This window comes from Cololabis saira, unplaced genomic scaffold (assembly GCF_033807715.1).
Source record: "Cololabis saira isolate AMF1-May2022 unplaced genomic scaffold, fColSai1.1 scf034, whole genome shotgun sequence".
Lineage (NCBI taxonomy): Eukaryota > Metazoa > Chordata > Actinopteri > Beloniformes > Belonidae > Cololabis > Cololabis saira.
In genome coordinates this window covers 142,501-170,000 of record NW_026906198.1, presented here as the reverse complement: position 1 = coordinate 170,000, position 27,500 = coordinate 142,501, and the positions used below count along the sequence as shown (strand labels likewise).

General features: G+C 53.5%; 13 non-coding genes across 13 annotated transcripts; all 13 read left to right on the top strand.

Annotated features, from left to right (window-relative positions):
* The first annotated feature begins 4,095 nt into the window (after window positions 1-4,095).
* trnas-aga (transfer RNA serine (anticodon AGA)) lies at window positions 4,096-4,177 on the top strand. Its single transcript has one exon. It is a non-coding gene; the product is annotated as a tRNA-Ser (tRNA).
* Window positions 4,178-9,171: 4,994 nt separating this feature from the next.
* trnas-aga (transfer RNA serine (anticodon AGA)) lies at window positions 9,172-9,253 on the top strand. Its single transcript has one exon. It is a non-coding gene; the product is annotated as a tRNA-Ser (tRNA).
* A 256-nt stretch (window positions 9,254-9,509) lies between these two features.
* On the top strand, window positions 9,510-9,582 carry trnav-aac (transfer RNA valine (anticodon AAC)). The gene has a single exon. It is a non-coding gene; the product is annotated as a tRNA-Val (tRNA).
* A 2,283-nt stretch (window positions 9,583-11,865) lies between these two features.
* On the top strand, window positions 11,866-11,947 carry trnas-aga (transfer RNA serine (anticodon AGA)). Its single transcript has one exon. It is a non-coding gene; the product is annotated as a tRNA-Ser (tRNA).
* Window positions 11,948-12,203: 256 nt separating this feature from the next.
* trnav-aac (transfer RNA valine (anticodon AAC)) lies at window positions 12,204-12,276 on the top strand. Its single transcript has one exon. It is a non-coding gene; the product is annotated as a tRNA-Val (tRNA).
* Window positions 12,277-14,573: 2,297 nt separating this feature from the next.
* On the top strand, window positions 14,574-14,655 carry trnas-aga (transfer RNA serine (anticodon AGA)). Its single transcript has one exon. It is a non-coding gene; the product is annotated as a tRNA-Ser (tRNA).
* Window positions 14,656-14,911: 256 nt separating this feature from the next.
* Window positions 14,912-14,984, top strand: trnav-aac (transfer RNA valine (anticodon AAC)). The gene has a single exon. It is a non-coding gene; the product is annotated as a tRNA-Val (tRNA).
* A 2,288-nt stretch (window positions 14,985-17,272) lies between these two features.
* Window positions 17,273-17,354, top strand: trnas-aga (transfer RNA serine (anticodon AGA)). The gene has a single exon. It is a non-coding gene; the product is annotated as a tRNA-Ser (tRNA).
* Window positions 17,355-17,610: 256 nt separating this feature from the next.
* On the top strand, window positions 17,611-17,683 carry trnav-aac (transfer RNA valine (anticodon AAC)). The gene has a single exon. It is a non-coding gene; the product is annotated as a tRNA-Val (tRNA).
* Window positions 17,684-21,475: 3,792 nt separating this feature from the next.
* Window positions 21,476-21,557, top strand: trnas-aga (transfer RNA serine (anticodon AGA)). Its single transcript has one exon. It is a non-coding gene; the product is annotated as a tRNA-Ser (tRNA).
* Window positions 21,558-21,813: 256 nt separating this feature from the next.
* trnav-aac (transfer RNA valine (anticodon AAC)) lies at window positions 21,814-21,886 on the top strand. The gene has a single exon. It is a non-coding gene; the product is annotated as a tRNA-Val (tRNA).
* A 2,240-nt stretch (window positions 21,887-24,126) lies between these two features.
* On the top strand, window positions 24,127-24,208 carry trnas-aga (transfer RNA serine (anticodon AGA)). The gene has a single exon. It is a non-coding gene; the product is annotated as a tRNA-Ser (tRNA).
* Window positions 24,209-24,464: 256 nt separating this feature from the next.
* On the top strand, window positions 24,465-24,537 carry trnav-aac (transfer RNA valine (anticodon AAC)). Its single transcript has one exon. It is a non-coding gene; the product is annotated as a tRNA-Val (tRNA).
* Window positions 24,538-27,500: the final 2,963 nt, after the last annotated feature.

The window sequence follows — 27,500 nt, the reverse complement described above, 5'->3', positions numbered from 1 at the left end:
CATATCCAGTACTGTCTTTCAAAAGTAATCAGTTGGCTTGCCTTGTGGTACATTTTGTATTTTCTACCCAGCATGGTAATACCGATGGATGATTTTTAATTTTACCGCACCAGGACAACTTATATGAAATCACACATTTATTTCTAACATGAATGAACTGAAAATAGGATTTTTTTTTCGTTACGCCCGCCATTTTCAAAGCATGCAAGTTTACGTAGTGTAGTGGTTATCACATTCGCCTAACACGCGAAAGGTCCCCTGTTCGAAACTGGGCGGAAACATGTATTACTGCAATAATATTATTTGGACTTGGAAAACCCCTCTAATCCTCTTCTTGGTGCTCGGCACAGGAAGGTCGACCATCTCTTTCTCGCATTGGGTCTTATGCAGAAATGAATTTCGTTGCAGTTGCACAACTGATTAAAAGCCAGTCATTCCTCATTTACCTAATCTTTCAAATGTCCAACTTTACAGGAAAAAAAGAAACATATTACAGAGATTTTTTACAGGATCTTTTCGTCATGCCCGCCTTTTTCAAAACATGTAAGTCACTAGCTCCACCACCAAACCCCAGCAGCATTAACACCAGACCCCACTAGCTCCACCACCAGACCCCAGGAGCTTCCAACACCAGACCCCACTAGCTCCACCACCATACCCCAGCAGCATCACCACCAGACCCCAGGAGCTTCCACCACCAGACCCCAGGAGCTTCCACCACCAGACCTCAGGAGCTTCCACCACCAGACCCCAGGAGCTTCCACCAGACCCCAGCAGCATCACCACCAGACCCCACTAGCTCCACCACCAGACCCCAGCAACATTACCACCAGACCCCATCCACCACCAGACCCTACAAGCTCCACCACCAGACCCCAGCAGCATTACCACCAGACCCCATCCACCACAAGACCCCACTAGCTCCACCACCAGACCCCAGCAGCATCACCACCAGACCCCATCCACCACCAGACCCTACTAGCTCCACCACCAGACCCCAGGAGCTTCCAACATCAGACCCCACTAGCTCCACCACCGGACCCCAGCAGCATCAGCACCAGACCCCAGGAGCTTCCACCACCAGACCCCAGGAGCTTCCACCACCAGACCCCAGGAGCTTCCACCACCAGACCCCAGGAGCTTCCACCACCAGACCTCAGGAGCTTCCACCACCAGACCCCAGGAGCTTCCACCACCAGACCCCAGCAGCATCAGCACCAGACCCCAGCAGCATCACCACCAGAACCCAGGAGCTTCCACCACCACACCCCAGGAGCTTCCATCACCAGACCCCAGGAGCTTCCACCACCAGACCCCTCTAGCTGCACCACCAGACCCCAGCAGCATCACCACCACACCTCAGGAGCTTCCACCACCAAACCCTAACAACAACTCAACAACCTCAAAAACCCGGCTCACCTGGAGCCACCCAAAGACCCGGCTCACCGTCCGAACCCGGGGACCCGCTTTTAAGCCCCCCACCGACCGGCCACTGGAGTGAAAGAGCCAGCCCTTGGGCCTGGAGGACCAGGGCCCTGGTACCATAAACACCCAGACGCTCCTAGCACCATGGACAGCACTCTGTCAGATGCTCAAGCGCATATTGTTTTTTACTCATGTTCTGGTTTCAGGACCACAATAAAAACACAATAAAAGCTGAACAGGGTTCCATGGTGTAATGGTTAGCACTCTGGACTTTGACCCCAGGAGCTTCCACCACCAGACACCACTAGCTCCACCACCAGACGACAGCAGCATCACCACCACACCTCAGGAGCTTCCACCACCAGACACCACTAGCTCCACCACCAGACCCCAGCAGCATCACCACCAGACCCCAGCAGCATCACCACCAGACCCCAGGAGCTTCCACCACCAGACCCCAGGAGCTTCCACCACCAGACCCCAGGAGCTTCCACCACCAGACCCCAGGAGCTTCCACCACCAGACCTCAGGAGCTTCCACCACCAGACCCCAGGAGCTTCCACCACCAGACCCCAGCAGCATCAGCACCAGACCCCAGCAGCATCACCACCAGACCCCAGGAGCTTCCACCACCAGACCCCTCTAGCTGCACCACCAGACCCCAGCAGCATCACCACCACACCTCAGGAGCTTCCACCACCAAACCCTAACAACAACTCAACAACCTCAAAAACCCGGCTCACCTGGAGCCACCCAAAGACCCGGCTCACCGTCCGAACCCGGGGACCCGCTTTTAAGCCCCCCACCGACCGGCCACTGGAGTGAAAGAGCCAGCCCTTGGGCCTGGAGGACCAGGGCCCTGGTACCATAAACACCCAGACGCTCCTAGCACCATGGACAGCACTCTGTCAGATGCTCAAGCGCATATTGTTTTTTACTCATGTTCTGGTTTCAGGACCACAATAAAAACACAATAAAAGCTGAACAGGGTTCCATGGTGTAATGGTTAGCACTCTGGACTTTGACCCCAGGAGCTTCCACCACCAGACACCACTAGCTCCACCACCAGACGACAGCAGCATCACCACCACACCTCAGGAGCTTCCACCACCAGACACCACTAGCTCCACCACCAGACCCCAGCAGCATCACCACCAGACCCCAGCAGCATCACCACCAGACCCCAGGAGCTTCCACCACCAGACCCCAGGAATTTCCATCACCAGACCCAAGGAGCTTCCATCACCTGACCCCAGGAGCTTCCATCACCAGACCCCAGGAGCTTCCACCACCAGACCCCACTAACTGCACCACCAGACCCCAGCAGCATCACCACCAGAACCCAGGAGCTTCCACCACCACACCCCAGGAGCTTCCATCACCAGACCCCAGGAGCTTCCACCACCAGACCCCTCTAGCTGCACCACCAGACCCCAGCAGCATCACCACCACACCTCAGGAGCTTCCACCACCAAACCCTAACAACAACTCAACAACCTCAAAAACCCGGCTCACCTGGAGCCACCCAAAGACCCGGCTCACCGTCCGAACCCGGGGACCCGCTTTTAAGCCCCCCACCGACCGGCCACTGGAGTGAAAGAGCCAGCCCTTGGGCCTGGAGGACCAGGGCCCTGGTACCATAAACACCCAGACGCTCCTAGCACCATGGACAGCACTCTGTCAGATGCTCAAGCGCATATTGTTTTTTACTCATGTTCTGGTTTCAGGACCACAATAAAAACACAATAAAAGCTGAACAGGGTTCCATGGTGTAATGGTTAGCACTCTGGACTTTGACCCCAGGAGCTTCCACCACCAGACACCACTAGCTCCACCACCAGACGACAGCAGCATCACCACCACACCTCAGGAGCTTCCACCACCAGACACCACTAGCTCCACCACCAGACCCCAGCAGCATCACCACCAGACCCCAGCAGCATCACCACCAGACCCCAGGAGCTTCCACCACCAGACCCCAGGAATTTCCATCACCAGACCCAAGGAGCTTCCATCACCTGACCCCAGGAGCTTCCATCACCAGACCCCAGGAGCTTCCACCACCAGACCCCACTAGCTGCACCACCAGACCCCAGCAGCATCACCACCCCACCTCAGGAGCTTCCACCACCAGACCCCAAAAACAACTCAACAACCTCAACAACCCGGCTCACCTGGAGCCACCCAGAGACCCGGCTCACCGTCCGAACCAGGGGACCCGCTTTTAAGTCCCCTACCCCCCTCCCCCCCACTGTGTGGCGGAGTCACATCCTGGTTATACAGCAGAGTGGCGCAGCGGAAGCGTGCTGGGCCCATAACCCAGAGGTCGATGGATCGAAACCATCCTCTGCTACTTAAGAGATCCTCTCATACATGAGATGTGAGAGATTAACTGAAATCTATCCAGAGCTTTTTGGAAACAAGAAAGTGGATGTATGATCTATGAACATACTGCACTGACTGTTGATAAAATGCATTTAATCAAAATGAGGATGAAAATATGTCTCAACCTAATAAAGTAAAACCAACCATTTTAAAATAAAGTAAAACCAACCATTTTAAAATAAAGACTCTAAATTGTCTATTTCTGAAGATTCACACACACACACACACACACACACACACACACACACACACACACACACACACACACATACACACAGCTGACAGGTTGTTGTGGCCGAGTGGTTAAGGCGATGGACTAGAAATCCATTGGGGATACCCCGCGCAGGTTCGAATCCTGCCAACAACGAGTAATGTTTGAATGTGCAAGACGACTGCCTAATTTGCAGTTATTAATCATATCCAGTACTGTCTTTCAAAAGTAATCAGTTGGCTTGCCTTGTGGTACATTTTGTATTTTCTACCCAGCATGGTAATACCGATGGATGATTTTTAATTTTACCGCACCAGGACAACTTATATGAAATCACACATTTATTTCTAACATGAATGAACTGAAAATAGGATTTTTTTTTCGTTACGCCCGCCATTTTCAAAGCATGCAAGTTTACGTAGTGTAGTGGTTATCACATTCGCCTAACACGCGAAAGGTCCCCTGTTCGAAACTGGGCGGAAACATGTATTACTGCAATAATATTATTTGGACTTGGAAAACCCCTCTAATCCTCTTCTTGGTGCTCGGCACAGGAAGGTCGACCATCTCTTTCTCGCATTGGGTCTTATGCAGAAATGAATTTCGTTGCAGTTGCACAACTGATTAAAAGCCAGTCATTCCTCATTTACCTAATCTTTCAAATGTCCAACTTTACAGGAAAAAAAGAAACATATTACAGAGATTTTTTACAGGATCTTTTCGTCATGCCCGCCTTTTTCAAAACATGTAAGTCACTAGCTCCACCACCAAACCCCAGCAGCATTAACACCAGACCCCACTAGCTCCACCACCAGACCCCAGGAGCTTCCAACACCAGACCCCACTAGCTCCACCACCATACCCCAGCAGCATCACCACCAGACCCCAGGAGCTTCCACCACCAGACCCCAGGAGCTTCCACCACCAGACCTCAGGAGCTTCCACCACCAGACCCCAGGAGCTTCCACCAGACCCCAGCAGCATCACCACCAGACCCCACTAGCTCCACCACCAGACCCCAGCAACATTACCACCAGACCCCATCCACCACCAGACCCTACAAGCTCCACCACCAGACCCCAGCAGCATTACCACCAGACCCCATCCACCACAAGACCCCACTAGCTCCACCACCAGACCCCAGCAGCATCACCACCAGACCCCATCCACCACCAGACCCTACTAGCTCCACCACCAGACCCCAGGAGCTTCCAACATCAGACCCCACTAGCTCCACCACCGGACCCCAGCAGCATCAGCACCAGACCCCAGGAGCTTCCACCACCAGACCCCAGGAGCTTCCACCACCAGACCCCAGGAGCTTCCACCACCAGACCCCAGGAGCTTCCACCACCAGACCTCAGGAGCTTCCACCACCAGACCCCAGGAGCTTCCACCACCAGACCCCAGCAGCATCAGCACCAGACCCCAGCAGCATCACCACCAGAACCCAGGAGCTTCCACCACCACACCCCAGGAGCTTCCATCACCAGACCCCAGGAGCTTCCACCACCAGACCCCTCTAGCTGCACCACCAGACCCCAGCAGCATCACCACCACACCTCAGGAGCTTCCACCACCAAACCCTAACAACAACTCAACAACCTCAAAAACCCGGCTCACCTGGAGCCACCCAAAGACCCGGCTCACCGTCCGAACCCGGGGACCCGCTTTTAAGCCCCCCACCGACCGGCCACTGGAGTGAAAGAGCCAGCCCTTGGGCCTGGAGGACCAGGGCCCTGGTACCATAAACACCCAGACGCTCCTAGCACCATGGACAGCACTCTGTCAGATGCTCAAGCGCATATTGTTTTTTACTCATGTTCTGGTTTCAGGACCACAATAAAAACACAATAAAAGCTGAACAGGGTTCCATGGTGTAATGGTTAGCACTCTGGACTTTGACCCCAGGAGCTTCCACCACCAGACACCACTAGCTCCACCACCAGACGACAGCAGCATCACCACCACACCTCAGGAGCTTCCACCACCAGACACCACTAGCTCCACCACCAGACCCCAGCAGCATCACCACCAGACCCCAGCAGCATCACCACCAGACCCCAGGAGCTTCCACCACCAGACCCCAGGAATTTCCATCACCAGACCCAAGGAGCTTCCATCACCTGACCCCAGGAGCTTCCATCACCAGACCCCAGGAGCTTCCACCACCAGACCCCACTAGCTGCACCACCAGACCCCAGCAGCATCACCACCAGAACCCAGGAGCTTCCACCACCACACCCCAGGAGCTTCCATCACCAGACCCCAGGAGCTTCCACCACCAGACCCCTCTAGCTGCACCACCAGACCCCAGCAGCATCACCACCACACCTCAGGAGCTTCCACCACCAAACACTAACAACAACTCAACAACCTCAAAAACCCGGCTCACCTGGAGCCACCCAAAGACCCGGCTCACCGTCCGAACCCGGGGACCCGCTTTTAAGCCCCCCACCGACCGGCCACTGGAGTGAAAGAGCCAGCCCTTGGGCCTGGAGGACCAGGGACCTGGTACCATAAACACCCAGACGCTCCTAGCACCATGGACAGCACTCTGTCAGATGCTCAAGCGCATATTGTTTTTTACTCATGTTCTGGTTTCAGGACCACAATAAAAACACAATAAAAGCTGAACAGGGTTCCATGGTGTAATGGTTAGCACTCTGGACTTTGACCCCAGGAGCTTCCACCACCAGACACCACTAGCTCCACCACCAGACGACAGCAGCATCACCACCACACCTCAGGAGCTTCCACCACCAGACACCACTAGCTCCACCACCAGACCCCAGCAGCATCACCACCAGACCCCAGCAGCATCACCACCAGACCCCAGGAGCTTCCACCACCAGACCCCAGGAATTTCCATCACCAGACCCAAGGAGCTTCCATCACCTGACCCCAGGAGCTTCCATCACCAGACCCCAGGAGCTTCCACCACCAGACCCCACTAGCTGCACCACCAGACCCCAGCAGCATCACCACCAGAACCCAGGAGCTTCCACCACCACACCCCAGGAGCTTCCATCACCAGACCCCAGGAGCTTCCACCACCAGACCCCTCTAGCTGCACCACCAGACCCCAGCAGCATCACCACCACACCTCAGGAGCTTCCACCACCAAACCCTAACAACAACTCAACAACCTCAAAAACCCGGCTCACCTGGAGCCACCCAAAGACCCGGCTCACCGTCCGAACCCGGGGACCCGCTTTTAAGCCCCCCACCGACCGGCCACTGGAGTGAAAGAGCCAGCCCTTGGGCATGGAGGACCAGGGCCCTGGTACCATAAACACCCAGACGCTCCTAGCACCATGGACAGCACTCTGTCAGATGCTCAAGCGCATATTGTTTTTTACTCATGTTCTGGTTTCAGGACCACAATAAAAACACAATAAAAGCTGAACAGGGTTCCATGGTGTAATGGTTAGCACTCTGGACTTTGACCCCAGGAGCTTCCACCACCAGACACCACTAGCTCCACCACCAGACGACAGCAGCATCACCACCACACCTCAGGAGCTTCCACCACCAGACACCACTAGCTCCACCACCAGACCCCAGCAGCATCACCACCAGACCCCAGCAGCATCACCACCAGACCCCAGGAGCTTCCACCACCAGACCCCAGGAATTTCCATCACCAGACCCAAGGAGCTTCCATCACCTGACCCCAGGAGCTTCCATCACCAGACCCCAGGAGCTTCCACCACCAGACCCCACTAGCTGCACCACCAGACCCCAGCAGCATCACCACCAGAACCCAGGAGCTTCCACCACCACACCCCAGGAGCTTCCATCACCAGACCCCAGGAGCTTCCACCACCAGACCCCTCTAGCTGCACCACCAGACCCCAGCAGCATCACCACCACACCTCAGGAGCTTCCACCACCAAACCCTAACAACAACTCAACAACCTCAAAAACCCGGCTCACCTGGAGCCACCCAAAGACCCGGCTCACCGTCCGAACCCGGGGACCCGCTTTTAAGCCCCCCACCGACCGGCCACTGGAGTGAAAGAGCCAGCCCTTGGGCCTGGAGGACCAGGGCCCTGGTACCATAAACACCCAGACGCTCCTAGCACCATGGACAGCACTCTGTCAGATGCTCAAGCGCATATTGTTTTTTACTCATGTTCTGGTTTCAGGACCACAATAAAAACACAATAAAAGCTGAACAGGGTTCCATGGTGTAATGGTTAGCACTCTGGACTTTGACCCCAGGAGCTTCCACCACCAGACACCACTAGCTCCACCACCAGACGACAGCAGCATCACCACCACACCTCAGGAGCTTCCACCACCAGACACCACTAGCTCCACCACCAGACCCCAGCAGCATCACCACCAGACCCCAGCAGCATCACCACCAGACCCCAGGAGCTTCCACCACCAGACCCCAGGAATTTCCATCACCAGACCCAAGGAGCTTCCATCACCTGACCCCAGGAGCTTCCATCACCAGACCCCAGGAGCTTCCACCACCAGACCCCACTAGCTGCACCACCAGACCCCAGCAGCATCACCACCCCACCTCAGGAGCTTCCACCACCAGACCCCAAAAACAACTCAACAACCTCAACAACCCGGCTCACCTGGAGCCACCCAGAGACCCGGCTCACCGTCCGAACCAGGGGACCCGCTTTTAAGTCCCCTACCCCCCTCCACCCCACTGTGTGGCGGAGTCACATCCTGGTTATACAGCAGAGTGGCGCAGCGGAAGCGTGCTGGGCCCATAACCCAGAGGTCGATGGATCGAAACCATCCTCTGCTACTTAAGAGATCCTCTCATACATGAGATGTGAGAGATTAACTGAAATCTATCCAGAGCTTTTTGGAAACAAGAAAGTGGATGTATGATCTATGAACATACTGCACTGACTGTTGATAAAATGCATTTAATCAAAATGAGGATGAAAATATGTCTCAACCTAATAAAGTAAAACCAACCATTTTAAAATAAAGTAAAACCAACCATTTTAAAATAAAGACTCTAAATTGTCTATTTCTGAAGATTCACACACACACACACACACACACACACACACACACACACACACACACACACACACACACACACACACACACACACACACACACACACACACACACACACACACACACACACACATACACACAGCTGACAGGTTGTTGTGGCCGAGTGGTTAAGGCGATGGACTAGAAATCCATTGGGGATACCCCGCGCAGGTTCGAATCCTGCCAACAACGAGTAATGTTTGAATGTGCAAGACGACTGCCTAATTTGCAGTTATTAATCATATCCAGTACTGTCTTTCAAAAGTAATCAGTTGGCTTGCCTTGTGGTACATTTTGTATTTTCTACCCAGCATGGTAATACCGATGGATGATTTTTAATTTTACCGCACCAGGACAACTTATATGAAATCACACATTTATTTCTAACATGAATGATTTGAAGATAGGATTTTTTTTTCATTACGCCCGCCATTTTCAAAGCATGCAAGTTTCCGTAGTGTAGTGGTTATCACGTTCGCCTAACACGCGAAAGGTCCCCTGTTCGAAACTGGGCGGAAACATGTATTACTGCAATAATATTATTTGGACTTGGAAAACCCCTCTAATCCTCTTCTTGGTGCTCGGCACAGGAAGGTCGACCATCTCTTTCTCGCATTGGGTCTTATGCAGAAATGAATTTCGTTGCAGTTCCACAACTGATTAAAAGCCAGTCATTCCTCATTTACCTAATCTTTCAAATGTCCAACTTTACAGGAAAAAAAGAAACATATTACAGAGATTTTTTACAGGATCTTTTCGTCATGCCCGCCTTTTTCAAAACATGTAAGTCACTAGCTCCACCACCAAACCCCAGCAGCATTAACACCAGACCCCACTAGCTCCACCACCAGACCCCAGGAGCTTCCAACACCAGACCCCACTAGCTCCACCACCATACCCCAGCAGCATCACCACCAGACCCCAGGAGCTTCCACCACCAGACCCCAGGAGCTTCCACCACCAGACCTCAGGAGCTTCCACCACCAGACCCCAGGAGCTTCCACCAGACCCCAGCAGCATCACCACCAGACCCCACTAGCTCCACCACCAGACCCCAGCAGCATTACCACCAGACCCCATCCACCACCAGACCCTACTAGCTCCACCACCAGACCCCAGCAGCATTACCACCAGACCCCATCCACCACAAGACCCCACTAGCTCCACCACCAGACCCCAGCAGCATCACCACCAGACCCCATCCACCACCAGACCCTACTAGCTCCACCACCAGACCCCAGGAGCTTCCAACACCAGACCCCACTAGCTCCACCACCGGACCCCAGCAGCATCAGCACCAGACCCCAGGAGCTTCCACCACCAGACCCCAGGAGCTTCCACCACCAGACCCCAGGAGCTTCCACCACCAGACCTCAGGAGCTTCCACCACCAGACCCCAGGAGCTTCCACCACCAGACCCCAGCAGCATCAGCACCAGACCCCAGCAGCATCACCACCAGAACCCAGGAGCTTCCACCACCACACCCCAGGAGCTTCCATCACCAGACCCCAGGAGCTTCCACCACCAGACCCCTCTAGCTGCACCACCAGACCCCAGCAGCATCACCACCACACCTCAGGAGCTTCCACCACCAAACCCTAACAACAACTCAACAACCTCAAAAACCCGGCTCACCTGGAGCCACCCAAAGACCCGGCTCACCGTCCGAACCCGGGGACCCGCTTTTAAGCCCCCCACCGACCGGCCACTGGAGTGAAAGAGCCAGCCCTTGGGCCTGGAGGACCAGGGCCCTGGTACCATAAACACCCAGACGCTCCTAGCACCATGGACAGCACTCTGTCAGATGCTCAAGCGCATATTGTTTTTTACTCATGTTCTGGTTTCAGGACCACAATAAAAACACAATAAAAGCTGAACAGGGTTCCATGGTGTAATGGTTAGCACTCTGGACTTTGACCCCAGGAGCTTCCACCACCAGACACCACTAGCTCCACCACCAGACGACAGCAGCATCACCACCACACCTCAGGAGCTTCCACCACCAGACACCACTAGCTCCACCACCAGACCCCAGCAGCATCACCACCAGACCCCAGCAGCATCACCACCAGACCCCAGGAGCTTCCACCACCAGACCCCAGGAATTTCCATCACCAGACCCAAGGAGCTTCCATCACCTGACCCCAGGAGCTTCCATCACCAGACCCCAGGAGCTTCCACCACCAGACCCCACTAGCTGCACCACCAGACCCCAGCAGCATCACCACCCCACCTCAGGAGCTTCCACCACCAGACCCCAAAACAACTCAACAACCTCAACAACCCGGCTCACCTGGAGCCACCCAGAGACCCGGCTCACCGTCCGAACCAGGGGACCCGCTTTTAAGTCCCCTACCCCCCTCCCCCCCACTGTGTGGCGGAGTCACATCCTGGTTATACAGCAGAGTGGCGCAGCGGAAGCGTGCTGGGCCCATAACCCAGAGGTCGATGGATCGAAACCATCCTCTGCTACTTAAGAGATCCTCTCATACATGAGATGTGAGAGATTAACTGAAATCTATCCAGAGCTTTTTGGAAACAAGAAAGTGGATGTATGATCTATGAACATACTGCACTGACTGTTGATAAAATGCATTTAATCAAAATGAGGATGAAAATATGTCTCAACCTAATAAAGTAAAACCAACCATTTTAAAATAAAGTAAAACCAACCATTTTAAAATAAAGACTCTAAATTGTCTATTTCTGAAGATTCACACACACACACACACACACACACACACACACACACACACACACACACACACACACACACACACACACACATACACACAGCTGACAGGTTGTTGTGGCCGAGTGGTTAAGGCGATGGACTAGAAATCCATTGGGGATACCCCGCGCAGGTTCGAATCCTGCCAACAACGAGTAATGTTTGAATGTGCAAGACGACTGCCTAATTTGCAGTTATTAATCATATCCAGTACTGTCTTTCAAAAGTAATCAGTTGGCTTGCCTTGTGGTACATTTTGTATTTTCTACCCAGCATGGTAATACCGATGGATGATTTTTAATTTTACCGCACCAGGACAACTTATATGAAATCACACATTTATTTCTAACATGAATGATTTGAAGATAGGATTTTTTTTTCGTTACGCCCGCCATTTTCAAAGCATGCAAGTTTCCGTAGTGTAGTGGTTATCACGTTCGCCTAACACGCGAAAGGTCCCCTGTTCGAAACTGGGCGGAAACATGTATTACTGCAATAATATTATTTGGACTTGGAAAACCCCTCTAATCCTCTTCTTGGTGCTCGGCACAGGAAGGTCGACCATCTCTTTCTCGCATTGGGTCTTATGCAGAAATGAATTTCGTTGCAGTTCCACAACTGATTAAAAGCCAGTCATTCCTCATTTACCTAATCTTTCAAATGTCCAACTTTACAGGAAAAAAAGAAACATATTACAGAGATTTTTTACAGGATCTTTTCGTCATGCCCGCCTTTTTCAAAACATGTAAGTCACTAGCTCCACCACCAAACCCCAGCAGCATTAACACCAGACCCCACTAGCTCCACCACCAGACCCCAGGAGCTTCCAACACCAGACCCCACTAGCTCCACCACCATACCCCAGCAGCATCACCACCAGACCCCAGGAGCTTCCACCACCAGACCCCAGGAGCTTCCACCACCAGACCTCAGGAGCTTCCACCACCAGACCCCAGGAGCTTCCACCAGACCCCAGCAGCATCACCACCAGACCCCACTAGCTCCACCACCAGACCCCAGCAGCATTACCACCAGACCCCATCCACCACCAGACCCTACTAGCTCCACCACCAGACCCCAGCAGCATTACCACCAGACCCCATCCACCACAAGACCCCACTAGCTCCACCACCAGACCCCAGCAGCATCACCACCAGACCCCATCCACCACCAGACCCTACTAGCTCCACCACCAGACCCCAGGAGCTTCCAACACCAGACCCCACTAGCTCCACCACCGGACCCCAGCAGCATCAGCACCAGACCCCAGGAGCTTCCACCACCAGACCCCAGGAGCTTCCACCACCAGACCCCAGGAGCTTCCACCACCAGACCTCAGGAGCTTCCACCACCAGACCCCAGGAGCTTCCACCACCAGACCCCAGCAGCATCAGCACCAGACCCCAGCAGCATCACCACCAGAACCCAGGAGCTTCCACCACCACACCCCAGGAGCTTCCATCACCAGACCCCAGGAGCTTCCACCACCAGACCCCTCTAGCTGCACCACCAGACCCCAGCAGCATCACCACCACACCTCAGGAGCTTCCACCACCAAACCCTAACAACAACTCAACAACCTCAAAAACCCGGCTCACCTGGAGCCACCCAAAGACCCGGCTCACCGTCCGAACCCGGGGACCCGCTTTTAAGCCCCCCACCGACCGGCCACTGGAGTGAAAGAGCCAGCCCTTGGGCCTGGAGGACCAGGGCCCTGGTACCATAAACACCCAGACGCTCCTAGCACCATGGACAGCACTCTGTCAGATGCTCAAGCGCATATTGTTTTTTACTCATGTTCTGGTTTCAGGACCACAATAAAAACACAATAAAAGCTGAACAGGGTTCCATGGTGTAATGGTTAGCACTCTGGACTTTGACCCCAGGAGCTTCCACCACCAGACACCACTAGCTCCACCACCAGACGACAGCAGCATCACCACCACACCTCAGGAGCTTCCACCACCAGACACCACTAGCTCCACCAACAGACCCCAGCAGCATCACCACCAGACCCCAGCAGCATCACCACCAGACCCCAGGAGCTTCCACCACCAGACCCCAGGAATTTCCATCACCAGACCCAAGGAGCTTCCATCACCTGACCCCAGGAGCTTCCATCACCAGACCCCAGGAGCTTCCACCACCAGACCCCACTAGCTGCACCACCAGACCCCAGCAGCATCACCACCCCACCTCAGGAGCTTCCACCACCAGACCCCAAAACAACTCAACAACCTCAACAACCCGGCTCACCTGGAGCCACCCAGAGACCCGGCTCACCGTCCGAACCAGGGGACCCGCTTTTAAGTCCCCTACCCCCCTCCCCCCCACTGTGTGGCGGAGTCACATCCTGGTTATACAGCAGAGTGGCGCAGCGGAAGCGTGCTGGGCCCATAACCCAGAGGTCGATGGATCGAAACCATCCTCTGCTACTTAAGAGATCCTCTCATACATGAGATGTGAGAGATTAACTGAAATCTATCCAGAGCTTTTTGGAAACAAGAAAGTGGATGTATGATCTATGAACATACTGCACTGACTGTTGATAAAATGCATTTAATCAAAATGAGGATGAAAATATGTCTCAACCTAATAAAGTAAAACCAACCATTTTAAAATAAAGTAAAACCAACCATTTTAAAATAAAGACTCTAAATTGTCTATTTCTGAAGATTCACACACACACACACACACACACACACACACACACACACACACACACACACACACACACACACACACACACACACACACACACACATACACACAGCTGACAGGTTGTTGTGGCCGAGTGGTTAAGGCGATGGACTAGAAATCCATTGGGGATACCCCGCGCAGGTTCGAATCCTGCCAACAACGAGTAATGTTTGAATGTGCAAGACGACTGCCTAATTTGCAGTTATTAATCATATCCAGTACTGTCTTTCAAAAGTAATCAGTTGGCTTGCCTTGTGGTACATTTTGTATTTTCTACCCAGCATGGTAATACCGATGGATGATTTTTAATTTTACCGCACCAGGACAACTTATATGAAATCACACATTTATTTCTAACATGAATGATTTGAAGATAGGATTTTTTTTTCGTTACGCCCGCCATTTTCAAAGCATGCAAGTTTCCGTAGTGTAGTGGTTATCACGTTCGCCTAACACGCGAAAGGTCCCCTGTTCGAAACTGGGCGGAAACATGTATTACTGCAATAATATTATTTGGACTTGGAAAACCCCTCTAATCCTCTTCTTGGTGCTCGGCACAGGAAGGTCGACCATCTCTTTCTCGCATTGGGTCTTATGCAGAAATGAATTTCGTTGCAGTTCCACAACTGATTAAAAGCCAGTCATTCCTCATTTACCTAATCTTTCAAATGTCCAACTTTACAGGAAAAAAAGAAACATATTACAGAGATTTTTTACAGGATCTTTTCGTCATGCCCGCCTTTTTCAAAACATGTAAGTCACTAGCTCCACCACCAAACCCCAGCAGCATTAACACCAGACCCCACTAGCTCCACCACCAGACCCCAGGAGCTTCCAACACCAGACCCCACTAGCTCCACCACCATACCCCAGCAGCATCACCACCAGACCCCAGGAGCTTCCACCACCAGACCCCAGGAGCTTCCACCACCAGACCTCAGGAGCTTCCACCACCAGACCCCAGGAGCTTCCACCAGACCCCAGCAGCATCACCACCAGACCCCACTAGCTCCACCACCAGACCCCAGCAGCATTACCACCAGACCCCATCCACCACCAGACCCTACTAGCTCCACCACCAGACCCCAGCAGCATTACCACCAGACCCCATCCACCACAAGACCCCACTAGCTCCACCACCAGACCCCAGCAGCATCACCACCAGACCCCATCCACCACCAGACCCTACTAGCTCCACCACCAGACCCCAGGAGCTTCCAACACCAGACCCCACTAGCTCCACCACCGGACCCCAGCAGCATCAGCACCAGACCCCAGGAGCTTCCACCACCAGACCCCAGGAGCTTCCACCACCAGACCCCAGGAGCTTCCACCACCAGACCTCAGGAGCTTCCACCACCAGACCCCAGGAGCTTCCACCACCAGACCCCAGCAGCATCAGCACCAGACCCCAGCAGCATCACCACCAGAACCCAGGAGCTTCCACCACCACACCCCAGGAGCTTCCATCACCAGACCCCAGGAGCTTCCACCACCAGACCCCTCTAGCTGCACCACCAGACCCCAGCAGCATCACCACCACACCTCAGGAGCTTCCACCACCAAACCCTAACAACAACTCAACAACCTCAAAAACCCGGCTCACCTGGAGCCACCCAAAGACCCGGCTCACCGTCCGAACCCGGGGACCCGCTTTTAAGCCCCCCACCGACCGGCCACTGGAGTGAAAGAGCCAGCCCTTGGGCCTGGAGGACCAGGGCCCTGGTACCATAAACACCCAGACGCTCCTAGCACCATGGACAGCACTCTGTCAGATGCTCAAGCGCATATTGTTTTTTACTCATGTTCTGGTTTCAGGACCACAATAAAAACACAATAAAAGCTGAACAGGGTTCCATGGTGTAATGGTTAGCACTCTGGACTTTGACCCCAGGAGCTTCCACCACCAGACACCACTAGCTCCACCACCAGACGACAGCAGCATCACCACCACACCTCAGGAGCTTCCACCACCAGACACCACTAGCTCCACCACCAGACCCCAGCAGCATCACCACCAGACCCCAGCAGCATCACCACCAGACCCCAGGAGCTTCCACCACCAGACCCCAGGAATTTCCATCACCAGACCCAAGGAGCTTCCATCACCTGACCCCAGGAGCTTCCATCACCAGACCCCAGGAGCTTCCACCACCAGACCCCACTAGCTGCACCACCAGACCCCAGCAGCATCACCACCCCACCTCAGGAGCTTCCACCACCAGACCCCAAAAACAACTCAACAACCTCAACAACCCGGCTCACCTGAAGCCACCCAGAGACCCGGCTCACCGTCCGAACCAGGGGACCCGCTTTTAAGTCCCCTACCCCCCTCCCCCCCACTGTGTGGCGGAGTCACATCCTGGTTATACAGCAGAGTGGCGCAGCGGAAGCGTGCTGGGCCCATAACCCAGAGGTCGATGGATCGAAACCATCCTCTGCTACTTAAGAGATCCGTTCATACATGAGATGTGAGAGATTAACTGAAATCTATCCAGAGCTTTTTGGAAACAAGAAAGTGGATGTATGATCTATGAACATACTGCACTGACTGTTGATAAAATGCATTTAATCAAAATGAGGATGAAAATATGTCTCAACCTAATAAAGTAAAACCAACCATTTTAAAATAAAGTAAAACCAACCATTTTAAAATAAAGACTCTAAATTGTCTATTTCTGAAGATTCACACACACACACACACACACACACACACACACACACACACACACACACACACACACACACACACACACACACACATACACACAGCTGACAGGTTGTTGTGGCCGAGTGGTTAAGGCGATGGACTAGAAATCCATTGGGGATACCCCGCGCAGGTTCGAATCCTGCCAACAACGAGTAATGTTTGAATGTGCAAGACGACTGCCTAATTTGCAGTTATTAATCATATCCAGTACTGTCTTTCAAAAGTAATCAGTTGGCTTGCCTTGTGGTACATTTTGTATTTTCTACCCAGCATGGTAATACCGATGGATGATTTTTAATTTTACCGCACCAGGACAACTTATATGAAATCACACATTTATTTCTAACATGAATGATTTGAAGATAGGATTTTTTTTTCGTTACGCCCGCCATTTTCAAAGCATGCAAGTTTCCGTAGTGTAGTGGTTATCACGTTCGCCTAACACGCGAAAGGTCCCCTGTTCGAAACTGGGCGGAAACATGTATTACTGCAATAATATTATTTGGACTTGGAAAACCCCTCTAATCCTCTTCTTGGTGCTCGGCACAGGAAGGTCGACCATCTCTTTCTCGCATTGGGTCTTATGCAGAAATGAATTTCGTTGCAGTTCCACAACTGATTAAAAGCCAGTCATTCCTCATTTACCTAATCTTTCAAATGTCCAACTTTACAGGAAAAAAAGAAACATATTACAGAGATTTTTTACAGGATCTTTTCGTCATGCCCGCCTTTTTCAAAACATGTAAGTCACTAGCTCCACCACCAAACCCCAGCAGCATTAACACCAGACCCCACTAGCTCCACCACCAGACCCCAGGAGCTTCCAACACCAGACCCCACTAGCTCCACCACCATACCCCAGCAGCATCACCACCAGACCCCAGGAGCTTCCACCACCAGACCCCAGGAGCTTCCACCACCAGACCTCAGGAGCTTCCACCACCAGACCCCAGGAGCTTCCACCAGACCCCAGCAGCATCACCACCAGACCCCACTAGCTCCACCACCAGACCCCAGCAGCATTACCACCAGACCCCATCCACCACCAGACCCTACTAGCTCCACCACCAGACCCCAGCAGCATTACCACCAGACCCCATCCACCACAAGACCCCACTAGCTCCACCACCAGACCCCAGCAGCATCACCACCAGACCCCATCCACCACCAGACCCTACTAGCTCCACCACCAGACCCCAGGAGCTTCCAACACCAGACCCCACTAGCTCCACCACCGGACCCCAGCAGCATCAGCACCAGACCCCAGGAGCTTCCACCACCAGACCCCAGGAGCTTCCACCACCAGACCCCAGGAGCTTCCACCACCAGACCTCAGGAGCTTCCACCACCAGACCCCAGGAGCTTCCACCACCAGACCCCAGCAGCATCAGCACCAGACCCCAGCAGCATCACCACCAGAACCCAGGAGCTTCCAACACCACACCCCAGGAGCTTCCATCACCAGACCCCAGGAGCTTCCACCACCAGACCCCTCTAGCTGCACCACCAGACCCCAGCAGCATCACCACCACACCTCAGGGGCTTCCACCACCAAACCCTAACAACAACTCAACAACCTCAAAAACCCGGCTCACCTGGAGCCACCCAAAGACCCGGCTCACCGTCCGAACCCGGGGACCCGCTTTTAAGCCCCCCACCGACCGGCCACTGGAGTGAAAGAGCCAGCCCTTGGGCCTGGAGGACCAGGGCCCTGGTACCATAAACACCCAGACGCTCCTAGCACCATGGACAGCACTCTGTCAGATGCTCAAGCGCATATTGTTTTTTACTCATGTTCTGGTTTCAGGACCACAATAAAAACACAATAAAAGCTGAACAGGGTTCCATGGTGTAATGGTTAGCACTCTGGACTTTGACCCCAGGAGCTTCCACCACCAGACACCACTAGCTCCACCACCAGACGACAGCAGCATCACCACCACACCTCAGGAGCTTCCACCACCAGACACCACTAGCTCCACCACCAGACCCCAGCAGCATCACCACCAGACCCCAGCAGCATCACCACCAGACCCCAGGAGCTTCCACCACCAGACCCCAGGAATTTCCATCACCAGACCCAAGGAGCTTCCATCACCTGACCCCAGGAGCTTCCATCACCAGACCCCAGGAGCTTCCACCACCAGACCCCACTAGCTGCACCACCAGACCCCAGCAGCATCACCACCAGAACCCAGGAGCTTCCACCACCACACCCCAGGAGCTTCCATCACCAGACCCCAGGAGCTTCCACCACCAGACCCCTCTAGCTGCACCACCAGACCCCAGCAGCATCACCACCACACCTCAGGAGCTTCCACCACCAAACCCTAACAACAACTCAACAACCTCAAAAACCCGGCTCACCTGGAGCCACCCAAAGACCCGGCTCACCGTCCGAACCCGGGGACCCGCTTTTAAGCCCCCCACCGACCGGCCACTGGAGTGAAAGAGCCAGCCCTTGGGCCTGGAGGACCAGGGCCCTGGTACCATAAACACCCAGACGCTCCTAGCACCATGGACAGCACTCTGTCAGATGCTCAAGCGCATATTGTTTTTTACTCATGTTCTGGTTTCAGGACCACAATAAAAACACAATAAAAGCTGAACAGGGTTCCATGGTGTAATGGTTAGCACTCTGGACTTTGACCCCAGGAGCTTCCACCACCAGACACCACTAGCTCCACCACCAGACGACAGCAGCATCACCACCACACCTCAGGAGCTTCCACCACCAGACACCACTAGCTCCACCACCAGACCCCAGCAGCATCACCACCAGACCCCAGCAGCATCACCACCAGACCCCAGGAGCTTCCACCACCAGACCCCAGGAATTTCCATCACCAGACCCAAGGAGCTTCCATCACCTGACCCCAGGAGCTTCCATCACCAGACCCCAGGAGCTTCCACCACCAGACCCCACTAGCTGCACCACCAGACCCCAGCAGCATCACCACCAGAACCCAGGAGCTTCCACCACCACACCCCAGGAGCTTCCATCACCAGACCCCAGGAGCTTCCACCACCAGACCCCTCTAGCTGCACCACCAGACCCCAGCAGCATCACCACCACACCTCAGGAGCTTCCACCACCAAACCCTAACAACAACTCAACAACCTCAAAAACCCGGCTCACCTGGAGCCACCCAAAGACCCGGCTCACCGTCCGAACCCGGGGACCCGCTTTTAAGCCCCCCACCGACCGGCCACTGGAGTGAAAGAGCCAGCCCTTGGGCCTGGAGGACCAGGGCCCTGGTACCATAAACACCCAGACGCTCCTAGCACCATGGACAGCACTCTGTCAGATGCTCAAGCGCATATTGTTTTTTACTCATGTTCTGGTTTCAGGACCACAATAAAAACACAATAAAAGCTGAACAGGGTTCCATGGTGTAATGGTTAGCACTCTGGACTTTGACCCCAGGAGCTTCCACCACCAGACACCACTAGCTCCACCACCAGACGACAGCAGCATCACCACCACACCTCAGGAGCTTCCACCACCAGACACCACTAGCTCCACCACCAGACCCCAGCAGCATCACCACCAGACCCCAGCAGCATCACCACCAGACCCCAGGAGCTTCCACCACCAGACCCCAGGAATTTCCATCACCAGACCCAAGGAGCTTCCATCACCTGACCCCAGGAGCTTCCATCACCAGACCCCAGGAGCTTCCACCACCAGACCCCACTAGCTGCACCACCAGACCCCAGCAGCATCACCACCCCACCTCAGGAGCTTCCACCACCAGACCCCAAAAACAACTCAACAACCTCAACAACCCGGCTCACCTGGAGCCACCCAGAGACCCGGCTCACCGTCCGAACCAGGGGACCCGCTTTTAAGTCCCCTACCCCCCTCCCCCCCACTGTGTGGCGGAGTCACATCCTGGTTATACAGCAGAGTGGCGCAGCGGAAGCGTGCTGGGCCCATAACCCAGAGGTCGATGGATCGAAACCATCCTCTGCTACTTAAGAGATCCTCTCATACATGAGATGTGAGAGATTAACTGAAATCTATCCAGAGCTTTTTGGAAACAAGAAAGTGGATGTATGATCTATGAACATACTGCACTGACTGTTGATAAAATGCATTTAATCAAAATGAGGATGAAAATATGTCTCAACCTAATAAAGTAAAACCAACCATTTTAAAATAAAGTAAAACCAACCATTTTAAAATAAAGACTCTAAATTGTCTATTTCTGAAGATTCACACACACACACACACACACACACACACACACACATACACACAGCTGACAGGTTGTTGTGGCCGAGTGGTTAAGGCGATGGACTAGAAATCCATTGGGGATACCCCGCGCAGGTTCGAATCCTGCCAACAACGAGTAATGTTTGAATGTGCAAGACGACTGCCTAATTTGCAGTTATTAATCATATCCAGTACTGTCTTTCAAAAGTAATCAGTTGGCTTGCCTTGTGGTACATTTTGTATTTTCTACCCAGCATGGTAATACCGATGGATGATTTTTAATTTTACCGCACCAGGACAACTTATATGAAATCACACATTTATTTCTAACATGAATGATTTGAAGATAGGATTTTTTTTTCGTTACGCCCGCCATTTTCAAAGCATGCAAGTTTCCGTAGTGTAGTGGTTATCACGTTCGCCTAACACGCGAAAGGTCCCCTGTTCGAAACTGGGCGGAAACATGTATTACTGCAATAATATTATTTGGACTTGGAAAACCCCTCTAATCCTCTTCTTGGTGCTCGGCACAGGAAGGTCGACCATCTCTTTCTCGCATTGGGTCTTATGCAGAAATGAATTTCGTTGCAGTTCCACAACTGATTAAAAGCCAGTCATTCCTCATTTACCTAATCTTTCAAATGTCCAACTTTACAGGAAAAAAAGAAACATATTACAGAGATTTTTTACAGGATCTTTTCGTCATGCCCGCCTTTTTCAAAACATGTAAGTCACTAGCTCCACCACCAAACCCCAGCAGCATTAACACCAGACCCCACTAGCTCCACCACCAGACCCCAGGAGCTTCCAACACCAGACCCCACTAGCTCCACCACCATACCCCAGCAGCATCACCACCAGACCCCAGGAGCTTCCACCACCAGACCCCAGGAGCTTCCACCACCAGACCTCAGGAGCTTCCACCACCAGACCCCAGGAGCTTCCACCAGACCCCAGCAGCATCACCACCAGACCCCACTAGCTCCACCACCAGACCCCAGCAGCATTACCACCAGACCCCATCCACCACCAGACCCTACTAGCTCCACCACCAGACCCCAGCAGCATTACCACCAGACCCCATCCACCACAAGACCCCACTAGCTCCACCACCAGACCCCAGCAGCATCACCACCAGACCCCATCCACCACCAGACCCTACTAGCTCCACCACCAGACCCCAGGAGCTTCCAACACCAGACCCCACTAGCTCCACCACCGGACCCCAGCAGCATCAGCACCAGACCCCAGGAGCTTCCACCACCAGACCCCAGGAGCTTCCACCACCAGACCCCAGGAGCTTCCACCACCAGACCTCAGGAGCTTCCACCACCAGACCCCAGGAGCTTCCACCACCAGACCCCAGCAGCATCAGCACCAGACCCCAGCAGCATCACCACCAGAACCCAGGAGCATCCACCACCACACCCCAGGAGCTTCCATCACCAGACCCCAGGAGCTTCCACCACCAGACCCCTCTAGCTGCACCACCAGACCCCAGCAGCATCACCACCACACCTCAGGAGCTTCCACCACCAAACCCTAACAACAACTCAACAACCTCAAAAACCCGGCTCACCTGGAGCCACCCAAAGACCCGGCTCACCGTCCGATCCCGGGGACCCGCTTTTAAGCCCCCCACCGACCGGCCACTGGAGTGAAAGAGCCAGCCCTTGGGCCTGGAGGACCAGGGCCCTGGTACCATAAACACCCAGACGCTCCTAGCACCATGGACAGCACTCTGTCAGATGCTCAAGCGCATATTGTTTTTTACTCATGTTCTGGTTTCAGGACCACAATAAAAACACAATAAAAGCTGAACAGGGTTCCATGGTGTAATGGTTAGCACTCTGGACTTTGACCCCAGGAGCTTCCACCACCAGACACCACTAGCTCCACCACCAGACGACAGCAGCATCACCACCACACCTCAGGAGCTTCCACCACCAGACACCACTAGCTCCACCACCAGACCCCAGCAGCATCACCACCAGACCCCAGCAGCATCACCACCAGACCCCAGGAGCTTCCACCACCAGACCCCAGGAATTTCCATCACCAGACCCAAGGAGCTTCCATCACCTGACCCCAGGAGCTTCCATCACCAGACCCCAGGAGCTTCCACCACCAGACCCCACTAGCTGCACCACCAGACCCCAGCAGCATCACCACCCCACCTCAGGAGCTTCCACCACCAGACCCCAAAAACAACTCAACAACCTCAACAACCCGGCTCACCTGGAGCCACCCAGAGACCCGGCTCACCGTCCGAACCAGGGGACCCGCTTTTAAGTCCCCTACCCCCCTCCCCCCCACTGTGTGGCGGAGTCACATCCTGGTTATACAGCAGAGTGGCGCAGCGGAAGCGTGCTGGGCCCATAACCCAGAGGTCGATGGATCGAAACCATTCTCTGCTACTTAAGAGATCCTCTCATACATGAGATGTGAGAGATTAACTGAAATCTATCCAGAGCTTTTTGGAAACAAGAAAGTGGATGTATGATCTATGAACATACTGCACTGACTGTTGATAAAATGCATTTAATCAAAATGAGGATGAAAATATGTCTCAACCTAATAAAGTAAAACCAACCATTTTAAAATAAAGTAAAACCAACCATTTTAAAATAAAGACTCTAAATTGTCTATTTCTGAAGATTCACACACACACACACACACACACACACATACACACAGCTGACAGGTTGTTGTGGCCGAGTGGTTAAGGCGATGGACTAGAAATCCATTGGGGATACCCCGCGCAGGTTCGAATCCTGCCAACAACGAGTAATGTTTGAATGTGCAAGACGACTGCCTAATTTGCAGTTATTAATCATATCCAGTACTGTCTTTCAAAAGTAATCAGTTGGCTTGCCTTGTGGTACATTTTGTATTTTCTACCCAGCATGGTAATACCGATGGATGATTTTTAATTTTACCGCACCAGGACAACTTATATGAAATCACACATTTATTTCTAACATGAATGATTTGAAGATAGGATTTTTTTTTCATTACGCCCGCCATTTTCAAAGCATGCAAGTTTCCGTAGTGTAGTGGTTATCACGTTCGCCTAACACGCGAAAGGTCCCCTGTTCGAAACTGGGCGGAAACATGTATTACTGCAATAATATTATTTGGACTTGGAAAACCCCTCTAATCCTCTTCTTGGTGCTCGGCACAGGAAGGTCGACCATCTCTTTCTCGCATTGGGTCTTATGCAGAAATGAATTTCGTTGCAGTTCCACAACTGATTAAAAGCCAGTCATTCCTCATTTACCTAATCTTTCAAATGTCCAACTTTACAGGAAAAAAAGAAACATATTACAGAGATTTTTTACAGGATCTTTTCGTCATGCCCGCCTTTTTCAAAACATGTAAGTCACTAGCTCCACCACCAAACCCCAGCAGCATTAACACCAGACCCCACTAGCTCCACCACCAGACCCCAGGAGCTTCCAACACCAGACCCCACTAGCTCCACCACCATACCCCAGCAGCATCACCACCAGACCCCAGGAGCTTCCACCACCAGACCCCAGGAGCTTCCACCACCAGACCTCAGGAGCTTCCACCACCAGACCCCAGGAGCTTCCACCAGACCCCAGCAGCATCACCACCAGACCCCACTAGCTCCACCACCAGACCCCAGCAGCATTACCACCAGACCCCATCCACCACCAGACCCTACTAGCTCCACCACCAGACCCCAGCAGCATTACCACCAGACCCCATCCACCACAAGACCCCACTAGCTCCACCACCAGACCCCAGCAGCATCACCACCAGACCCCATCCACCACCAGACCCTACTAGCTCCACCACCAGACCCCAGGAGCTTCCAACACCAGACCCCACTAGCTCCACCACCGGACCCCAGCAGCATCAGCACCAGACCCCAGGAGCTTCCACCACCAGACCCCAGGAGCTTCCACCACCAGACCCCAGGAGCTTCCACCACCAGACCTCAGGAGCTTCCACCACCAGACCCCAGGAGCTTCCACCACCAGACCCCAGCAGCATCAGCACCAGACCCCAGCAGCATCACCACCAGAACCCAGGAGCATCCACCACCACACCCCAGGAGCTTCCATCACCAGACCCCAGGAGCTTCCACCACCAGACCCCTCTAGCTGCACCACCAGACCCCAGCAGCATCACCACCACACCTCAGGAGCTTCCACCACCAAACCCTAACAACAACTCAACAACCTCAAAAACCCGGCTCACCTGGAGCCACCCAAAGACCCGGCTCACCGTCCGAACCCGGGGACCCGCTTTTAAGCCCCCCACCGACCGGCCACTGGAGTGAAAGAGCCAGCCCTTGGGCCTGGAGGACCAGGGCCCTGGTACCATAAACACCCAGACGCTCCTAGCACCATGGACAGCACTCTGTCAGATGCTCAAGCGCATATTGTTTTTTACTCATGTTCTGGTTTCAGGACCACAATAAAAACACAATAAAAGCTGAACAGGGTTCCATGGTGTAATGGTTAGCACTCTGGACTTTGACCCCAGGAGCTTCCACCACCAGACACCACTAGCTCCACCACCAGACGACAGCAGCATCACCACCACACCTCAGGAGCTTCCACCACCAGACACCACTAGCTCCACCACCAGACCCCAGCAGCATCACCACCAGACCCCAGCAGCATCACCACCAGACCCCAGGAGCTTCCACCACCAGACCCCAGGAATTTCCATCACCAGACCCAAGGAGCTTCCATCACCTGACCCCAGGAGCTTCCATCACCAGACCCCAGGAGCTTCCACCACCAGACCCCACTAGCTGCACCACCAGACCCCAGCAGCATCACCACCAGAACCCAGGAGCTTCCACCACCACACCCCAGGAGCTTCCATCACCAGACCCCAGGAGCTTCCACCACCAGACCCCTCTAGCTGCACCACCAGACCCCAGTAGCATCACCACCACACCTCAGGAGCTTCCACCACCAAACCCTAACAACAACTCAACAACCTCAAAAACCCGGCTCACCTGGAGCCACCCAAAGACCTGGCTCACCGTCCGAACCCGGGGACCCGCTTTTAAGCCCCCCACCGACCGGCCACTGGAGTGAAAGAGCCAGCCCTTGGGCCTGGAGGACCAGGGCCCTGGTACCATAAACACCCAGACGCTCCTAGCACCATGGACAGCACTCTGTCAGATGCTCAAGCGCATATTGTTTTTTACTCATGTTCTGGTTTCAGGACCACAATAAAAACACAATAAAAGCTGAACAGGGTTCCATGGTGTAATGGTTAGCACTCTGGACTTTGACCCTAGGAGCTTCCACCACCAGACACCACTAGCTCCACCACCAGACGACAGCAGCATCACCACCACACCGCAGGAGCTTCCACCACCAGACACCACTAGCTCCTCCACCAGACCCCAGCAGCATCACCACCAGACCCCAGGAGCTTCCACCACCAGACCCCAGGAATTTCCATCACCAGACCCAAGGAGCTTCCATCACCTGACCCCAGGAGCTTCCATCACCAGACCCCAGGAGCTTCCACCACCAGACCCCACTAGCTGCACCACCAGACCCCAGCAGCATCACCACCACACCTCAGGAGCTTCCACCACCAGACCCCAACAACAACTCAACAACCTCAACAACCTCAACAACCCGGCTCACCTGGAGCCACCCAGAGACCCGGCTCACCGTCCGAACCAGGGGACCCGCTTTTAAGTCCCCTACCCCCCTCCCCCCCACTGTGTGGCGGAGTCACCTCCTGGTTATACAGCAGAGTGGCGCAGCGGAAGCGTGCTGGGCCCATAACCCAGAGGTCGAAGGATCGAAACCATCCTCTGCTACTTAAGAGATCCTCTCATACATGAGATGTGAGAGATTAACTGAAATCTATCCAGAGCTTTTTGGAAACAAGAAAGTGGATGTATGATCTATGAACATACTGCACTGACTGTTGATAAAATGCATTTAATCAAAATGAGGATGAAAATATGTCTCAACCTAATAAAGTAAAACCAACCATTTTAAAATAAAGTAAAACCAACCATTTTAAAATAAAGACTCTAAATTGTCTATTTCTGAAGATTCACACACA